This window comes from Mustela erminea, chromosome 8 (assembly GCF_009829155.1).
Source record: "Mustela erminea isolate mMusErm1 chromosome 8, mMusErm1.Pri, whole genome shotgun sequence".
Lineage (NCBI taxonomy): Eukaryota > Metazoa > Chordata > Mammalia > Carnivora > Mustelidae > Mustela > Mustela erminea.
This window is the reverse complement of record NC_045621.1, coordinates 6,351,662-6,360,470: the sequence shown is the minus strand read 5'-3', so window position 1 is coordinate 6,360,470 and position 8,809 is coordinate 6,351,662. Positions and strand designations below refer to the sequence as shown.

The window sequence follows — 8,809 nt, the reverse complement described above, 5'->3', positions numbered from 1 at the left end:
TAATGTTGTTAGAAATAGCTGTTTAGCCTTTCCTGTTTAGTGCTATTTAAAATAAACCTTACTTAAAGAACAATTGATTTTTAATAAAACAAGAGATATTTTTGAGAGATATTTTTAAATAGTATTTGCTCAATCTCTTTTACTAGAAGGACTGTAAGTAAACAATCATCATTAATATAATTTCTGAAAATATCACAGGGACATTTGAGGGTAGTAAAATTTGATGGGATTGAGTCTGTTTATTGGATAAATAAATTCTAAAACATAAGGAAAACATTTTGTTCTCGGAGGCTTTGCATTCATTAGTTAAAAAGACAATGAATGATAAACTAAATTCAAAAAGTAATATTTACTTGGAATATGCATCATCAATAATGCAATGAAAACAGTTTTAGATTCTAGAAATATAATGAAAATAGTGTATTCTGAAAGTTAGCTAAGATTTTTATCACATATTTTTCAAAAAGCTTATGGTTTTCATAATGAAATAGAATAGCTTAAATATGAAAAATGAGAGATGTGTATCTCTGGTTATTTTGATTTTACTTTTTATAGTATTTGCTTCCATGGCAGTGATAAAGGGTTGGAAAGTAATCTAACTTTGGAGGGGGTCTATAAGTAGCACACAGTATCTCCTTTCATTAAAATAAGTTGAATTTCTGTCTAAAGTTGGAAGTTTACCACAATCTAATTTATCTGTTTGCGCTATGAGACCACCTGTTTTACAATGAAAAGCTCTCAATCCACAGACTAAGCCATCCTGGATGTAATTATAGGAGAATAGATCATTCATTTATTTTGGAAAATAACATACAATGCCTCTAACTATTCTGGATAATCAAGAATGATTTTCTTCTCGAGTCTCAACAACATGATTAAGCCAGGAAGCGTTAGAAGAATTATATGTAAGTAGTTTACCTACATTTTTGGGTTATTATTAAAAGACCACGTTGTGTCTTTTATTCCAGGAAATGAGAAAGACAGTTCACATGTGAGGCTCTGCTAAGCTGAAGACTGGTGAGAGTGTGTTGCTCTCTGCCTTCGAGATTGCCCAGCCAGTCTCAGCAGCAACCCAACCGCACAAGGGACCTTGCGTCGCCAACTGCCACCACCGCCTCCTTCTAGGTTTTAAACTGGGATAAAGTGAGTAAAGCAGATTTTCCGTTTTATTTCACATTCCACTTTGCGCACCAGTGAATAATGATTTCATGATAATTAAATATTATACCCTAAAACATAGACTTTAATCGTTAATTTTACTAAAAAATGATGTTAACCTACAAAATAATATTTAAAATTACCTTGTTTCACTGTAAATATATAACACAAATCATTTCAGCCTTTTTAAAAAAAGGAAGCAATTAGTCACCATAGATAATCTAATAAAAATGCTGCATAGATATTGAGAAGGAAGGAAAATATCTTTAGAATTGGTCACGCACTTACAAGACATGGAAAACAAAAGTGAGGACCAAAGATGCAGTGGTTCTGTAAACCAGGAATGCCAGTGCCCGCAGTCCAAACACTTGGACAAACATACTAATTATAGCACTGGCGAGACTGGATTCAAAGAAGACCAGACTCCTCTCTTGTCCACAAAAGAGTAGGCTTCTCGGGAGTCAGCAAAATCTTACATTTTCCTTAAGAAGAAAATGAGCTGAATGGGATATTGGTTTTTTGGGTGGGGTATTGATATAGATATTAGGGAAAATATATTCTTGTTACCCATCTATGAGCAAGCTTCCCTGCTTTCTGAAGTGACCAAGGAATTGGGGTTCTTAATCAAAATTCATAGAGGTATTAAAGAATATATACTGAGCATCTCTCCTCTATCCGAGCATATAGCAATGATCAGGTAGAGACGATCTCTGCTTTCATGAGGGATACTGGCGGGGATAACTGATAGCTAACGCAATAATCTATAACAGACATAAATGAAAACTGCAGTGTCCAGTCCATGTTGCACCTGATAATGGGATGAGAGAGACGAGGATAAAGCAGAGCATTAAATCGGGCGGCATCCTGCACACGCCTGTATTCCCCATGCACTGCACTATGAGGCTCAGAACATGTTCCCACGGACATCTTTGCTAAATGAGAAGGACACGCTTTTGTAACACAATTGGAAGGAGAAGCCATCTTCTTGCTGTGGCAGCGACACTTTCTGGCAGATTTTACGTATGTAGTGGCTGGACTGCCCACTCCGACGTCTCACCGCGGTCTTCGCATGGGATGTCACCGAGGTGTGTGTGACATCAGGAGTGGCGGCAACAGCTTCCCCCACCGGAGTGCAACAATGAATCACCGTTGGTTAAAATGGATGTTCTAATTTTTTCCCTTAATTTTTGCTCCTGTTACCCTCCCAAAGTTTTTTCATTACCTATTTTGGTATGAGGCACTGTGTTCTTGAAATACATAGAGAAATCTTATTCACTAAGCTTTGAATGCTGTAATTGTTCAAGAAATACATGTCTATTGGACCACTCCCTAGCTTCCAGCAACCACTGCTTTATTCTATTGAATCTGACTTTTTTTTTTAATCTGACTTTTTTTTTAAAGATTTCAAATCTAAATGATACCCTTCAGTATTTATATTTCTCTGTCTTATTTTACTTAATCTATAACGATATCTACTGTCTACCTATATGTAAAACATCTTTATTTATCCATTCATTCCCTGCTGGATACTCAGATTATTTCCATAACTTGGCTATCATGGATAAATTCTGCAGTGAACATGTGATATTGAAGATACCTCTTCAATATCCTGTTTTCATGTCCTTTGGATCTATACCCGGAAGTGGGATTGCTGGATCCTATGGTAGTTCTACTTTTAAGTTTTTAAGAAACCTCCATGATGTTTTCCATAGTGGCTGCACCAACTTGCATTCCCTCTAACAGGACCTAATGGTTCCCTTTTTTCCACATTCCCCCACATTCTCACCAACACTTGTTCTCCCTTGTCCTTTGATGAAAACCATTCTAACAGGGATGCAGTAGTATCTCATTGCACTTTTGATTTGCACTCATTTCTTTGATAGTAAGTGATGTTAAGCATCTTTTTATGTACCTCAAGACCATTTAGACGGCTTCATTGGAAAAATTGTCTATTCAGTTCCTCTACCCATTTTTAAAAAATCAGATTGTTTTATTGTTTGTTTGTTTATATATATATCTTTACTATTGTGTGATTTCTTTGTATATTTTAGATATAAATGCGTTATTAGATATATAATTTGCAAATATGTTCTCACTCAGTAGGTTGTATCATTATTTTGTTGATGGTTTCCATTGCTGTGCAGAAGCTTTTTAGAGTGATGATGTCCCACTCGATTTGTTTTTGCTTTTGTTGTCTGTACTTTGAGTATCATATTCACAAATCATTGTCAACATCAATACCAAGGATCTTTCTCCTGTTTTCTTTTAAAACTTTTGTGGTTCAGGTGTTAAATTTAATTCTTTAATCCTTTTCTTTTTTTCTTAGTTGATGTGTGTACAGTGTAAAATTTGTTCTTTTGAATGTGGCTGTCTAGTCTTTTAAACACAGTTTAGTGAAGACCTATCTTCCCTCCATTGTATATTCTTAGTCCCTTTATTGTAAATTAATTGACCATATGTGTGTGATGGTTTATTTCTGGACTCTCTATTCTGTTCCATTGACATATGCGTTTGTTTTTATGCCAGTAGTATTCTGTTTGATTACTGTAGCTTTTTCATATATTTTGAAATCAGAAAGCATGATGCCTCCAGCTTTGTTCTTTCTTGAGTTTATTTTGTCTATCTGGGCTCTTTTGTGATTCTATACAAATTTTAAGGACTGCTTTTTCTATTTCCTTTTTTTTTTTTTAAGATCTTATTTATTTATTTGACAGGAAGAGATCACAAACAGGCAGAGAAGCAGGCAGAGAGAGAAGAGGAAGCAGGCTCCCTGCTGAGCAGAGAGCCCGATGCGGGACTCGATCCCAGGACCCTGAGATCATGACCTGAGCCGAAGGCAGAGGCTTTAACTCACTGAGCCACCTAGACGCCCTAGGACTGCTTTTCCTATTTCTGAGAAAAATGCCTTTCGAGCTTTGACAGGGATTACATTAAATCGTTACAATGCTTTGGGTAGTATGAACATTTTCTTTTTTAAAAGACTTTATTTATTTATTTGAGAGAGAGATAACAAGAGAGAACATTAGTGGTAGGGGGAGGGACAAGCAGGCTCCCCACTGAGCAGGGAATTTGACATGGGGCTTGGTCCCAGGACCCGGGGATCATGACCTGAACGGAAGGAAGACACTCAACCTACTGGTCCACCTGGGTGCCCTGGGTAGTATGGACATTTTAACAGTATTAGTTCTTCCAGTCGATGAATAAAGTTACCGTATTCCAGTATTTCTTTCAATTTACTTGTGTCTTCTATTACTTTCATCCGTGTCTTGTAGTTTTTAGTGTACACATCTTTCACCTCCTTGATTAAATTTATTTTTAGGTATTTTGTTCTTTTTGATGCAATTATAAATTAGATAGTCTTCTTGATTTCTCTTTCTGAGAGTTCACTCTTAGTGTATACACAGTGAAACACAACTATCTTGTGTACATTGATTTTGTATCCTACAACTTTACTAAATTTGTTTATTAGATCTTACAGTTGTTGCTGGAGTCTCTAGAATTTCTATGCATAACATGTCATTTGCAAGTAGAGACAAATTTACTTCCTTTGTTTATTTGGGTTTCCATCTTATATCATTTTCCTTCTGTGTAGGGGACTTTGTTTCAAACATCTTGAAGGAAAGGTCAACTGCTGATGAATTCTTTCAGTTTTTGTATGTTTGAAACTCTTCTCTAATATCTGGAAAATACTTTTGCAGTGTATTGACTTACAGATTGTCAAATTTATATTTTAGTGCTTTACAAATTGCTCAATTTTTTTTCTTACTTGCATTGTTTCTTGCAGGAAATCTGTCTTTATCTTTTTCTTTGTTTCTTTTTATATAACATTCCTTTTAAAATATAACTAGTATTGAAAATTTTCTGTCTTGAGATAACTATATATCCAATTCTATCTTCAGCTGTAAGGTATGCTACAGAACAAGAGACTTTGTCCTCCTGGACCGTTTTCCCCTGATGATAACATCTTGCAAAACTGTTGTGAAAAACTGCACACAGAATACTGATATTGACAGAGTCAAGCAAAGGAATGATGGCCACATCATCCCTCAGGATATTCTTTATAACCATATCCATCTTCTGCCACCAAACAATCCCTGAACTCTGACAGCCAACACTTTGTTCGCCATTTCAAAATTTTGTCATTTCAAAATTGACATGTAAATAGAATTACACAGTGTGTGGCCTTTTGGACTGTATTTTATGCTCACCATAAATTTTCTGGAGATTCATATATATTATGTATATCATTAATATCTTCTGTTTAATAGTTGTGTGGTATTTCATGGTATATATACAACTTGTTCAAAAATTCAATGTTTAAACAATGAAAGGCATAGACTGTTTTCAGTTATTAGCTATTATAAACTAAGTTGCAAAGAATATTTGTATGCTATTATAAATTAAGTTGCTAAAATATTTTTATGTGAACATTAGTGTTCATTTCTCAGATAAATACTCAAAATTGTGTTTTATGGCTTATAAGCTAGTCAACATACTTCATTTATAAGGAACTGTGTAATCTTTTCCAGAATGCTTGTCCCACTTAAATTCACACTAACAATGGACAATTGGTCTAATTGCTTTTCATTCTAGACAGCATTTAGTATTGCACAATTTTTTTTTGTCATTCTGTTTGTTATGTCATAATATCACATGCTGTTTTCAATTTGCATTTACCTAATAGGAAATGTACTGAGTTACCATCTGTATGCATTCTTTTTCATTATTATTTACTTATTTTAAATTCCAGTATAATTAACATACAGTGTTCTATTAATTTTATGTGTAAAATATAGTACTTCAACAATTCTATGTATTAGTATATATCACAATAAGTTTACTCTTAATCTCTTCACCTATTTCACCCATCCCTCCACATACTTTCCCTCTAGTAACCACCAGTTCTTTATATTTGAATATATAAATATAGCTATACAGAGATATATTTATATCTATACATAGATATATCTATACATAGATAAATATATCTATACATAGATATATTTATATCTTAATATATATATCTGTTTCTTTTAATTTTTAATTTGTTTTGTTTCTTAAATTCCACATATGAGACAAATCACATGTTTGTCTTTCTCTGACTGACTTATTTCACTGAGCATTATATACTCTAGATCACATTCCAATATATATTTATCCTACATCTTTTGTATTCATCTATCACTGGACACAGATTGCTTATATATTTTGGCTCTTATAAATAATGCTACAATAAACATAGGGATGCATATATCTTTTCAGATTAACGTTTTCATATTATTTGTATAAATATCCAGTAGTGGAATACTGGATCATTAGGTAATTGTACTTTTTTCGATATTTTGGGGAACCTCCATACTGTTTCCAGCAGTGGATACAGAAGTTTGCATTCCCACCAACAGTGTACAAGGGTTCCTCTTAACATCCTCACCAATATTTGTTTTTTCTTATATTTTGGATTTTAGCCATTCTGACATATTTTAGTTGATATCTCATTGTGGTTTTGACTTGCATTTACCTGATGATGAATCTGCTGAGCATCTTTTTATGTGTCTATTGGCCATCTGCATGTTTTCTTTGGAGAAATATCTGATCATGGCTTCTGCCCATTTTTAATTACATTTTGGGGGGGTTGGTATTGAGTCTTATAAGTTCTTTATATATTTTATATACCAATCCTTTATCTGATAAGTCATGGGTAAATATATTATCCAATTCAGTAGATATCTTTTCATTTTGTTGCTTTTTTCCTTCGCTATACAAAAGATTTTTATTTTAATATAGTTCCAATAGTTTATTTTTCATTATGTTTTCCCTGCCTCAGGACACAGGGCTAGAAAAATGTTGCTATGATTGATATCTAGGGGTCTCTTCTAGTACTTTTGTGGTTTCAGGTCTCTCATTTAGGTCCACAATCCATTTTGAGTTTATTTTTGTGCATGGTGTAAGAAAGTGGTCTAATTTCATTCTTCTGCATGTTGCTCCTCAGTTTTCCCAACTCTGCTTCTTGAAGCTACTTATTCCAATTGCATATTCTTACCTCATTTGTAGAATATTAATTGACCATATAATTGTGTGTTTGTTTCTCAGTTTTCTGTTCTGTTCTATTGATCCTGTGTCTATTTTTGTACCAGTATCATACTGTTATGATTACTACAGCTTTCTAATATAATTTGAATTCTAGAATGTGATACCTCCTTTTTGCTCTTCTTTTTCAAGTTTGCTTTGGCTATTTGGGATTTTTTTTTGTCTCCATACAAATTTTAGGATTATTTGTTCTAGTTCTATGGAAAAGCTATTAGTGTATTGAAAGGAATTGCATTAGATCTGCAGATTTCTTTGGATAGTATGGACATTTTAACAATATTTTTCTTCTAATCCATGAACATGGAATATCTTTCCATTTGTGTCATCTTCAATTTCCTTGATCAGTGTTTTATAGTTTTTAGAGTATAAGTCTTTCACCTCATTGGATAAGTTTATTCCTAGGTATTTTATAATTTTTGGAGCAATTTTAAGTGGATTGTTTTCTTAATTTCTCTTTCTGCTACCTAATTGTTAGTATATAGAAATGCAACAGATTTCTCTATATTGATTTTATATACTGTGAACTTCCTTAATTCATTTATCAATTCTAGTAGTTATTTGCTTGACTCCTTAGGGTTTTCTATATATAATATCATGTTATATGCATGTTATCCTTCTTACCCAATTGGATGTTTTTTATTTCTTTTTCATGTCTGATACCTTTGGCTAGGACTTCTGGAACTATATTGAATATAAGTGGTGGATATCCTTGTCTTATCCCTGAACTTATGGGAACACCTTCAGTTTTTCTCCATTGAATATGATGTTCACTATGAGTTTTTCTTTTGCTTTCTTTTTTAAGATTATATATTTGAAAGAGAGAGAAAACAGAAGGATAGGCAGTGGGAGAGGGATATAGTCTCAGGTAGACTCCTCAATGAGTGTGGAGCCTAATGTGGGGCTCGGTTTCACAACTCCAAGATCATGACATGAGCCGAAATTAAGAGTTGAATAATTAACCTACAGAGCCATCCAAACATCCCCACTATGGGCTTTTCATCTAAGGCCTTTATTATGCTGAGGTGTGTTCCCTCAGAACTTACTTTATTGGAGATTTTTATCATGAGTGGATGTTGTACTTTGTAAAATTCATATTCTGTATCTATTGAGATAATCATATGGTTTTTATCCTTCCTCTCATTGATGAGATGTATAACTTATTAATTTGTGAATTATGAGCACTTGCTTACACTGTGGAAATAAATTCCACTTGATCGTGGTGAATGGTTTTTTCTTTTTTTTTAATGTATTGCTGAACTTGATTTTCTGGCATTTTGTTGAGAATTTCAGACATATTGACCTATAGTTCTCTCTCTCTCTTTCTTGCTTTTTTGTTTGTTTGTTTGTTTTGTTTGTTTCTTTGTTTGTAATGTCTTCATCTGACTTTGGTATCAGAGTATTGCTAACCTCATTGAATGAATTTGAAAGCTTCTCTTTCTTTTCTATTTTTGGACTAGTTTGAGAAGAATATGTATTAACTCTTCTTTAAATGTTTGGTAGAATTCACATGTGAAGATGTCTGGTCCTGGACTTTTGGTTGTTGGGAATTTTTTTTTATTACTGA

General features: G+C 33.5%; 1 long non-coding RNA gene across 4 annotated transcripts in view; it reads left to right on the top strand.

Annotated features, from left to right (window-relative positions):
* The window catches only part of LOC116597260, an 85,935-nt gene that overhangs the window by 56,684 nt on the left and 20,442 nt on the right, over positions 1 to 8,809 (top strand). For all 4 annotated transcript variants that reach the window (XR_004288535.1, XR_004288534.1, XR_004288533.1 and 1 more), the window contains one exon: positions 969 to 1,143. This is a non-coding gene — a long non-coding RNA (uncharacterized LOC116597260). The remainder of the gene's footprint in view (positions 1 to 968; positions 1,144 to 8,809) is intronic.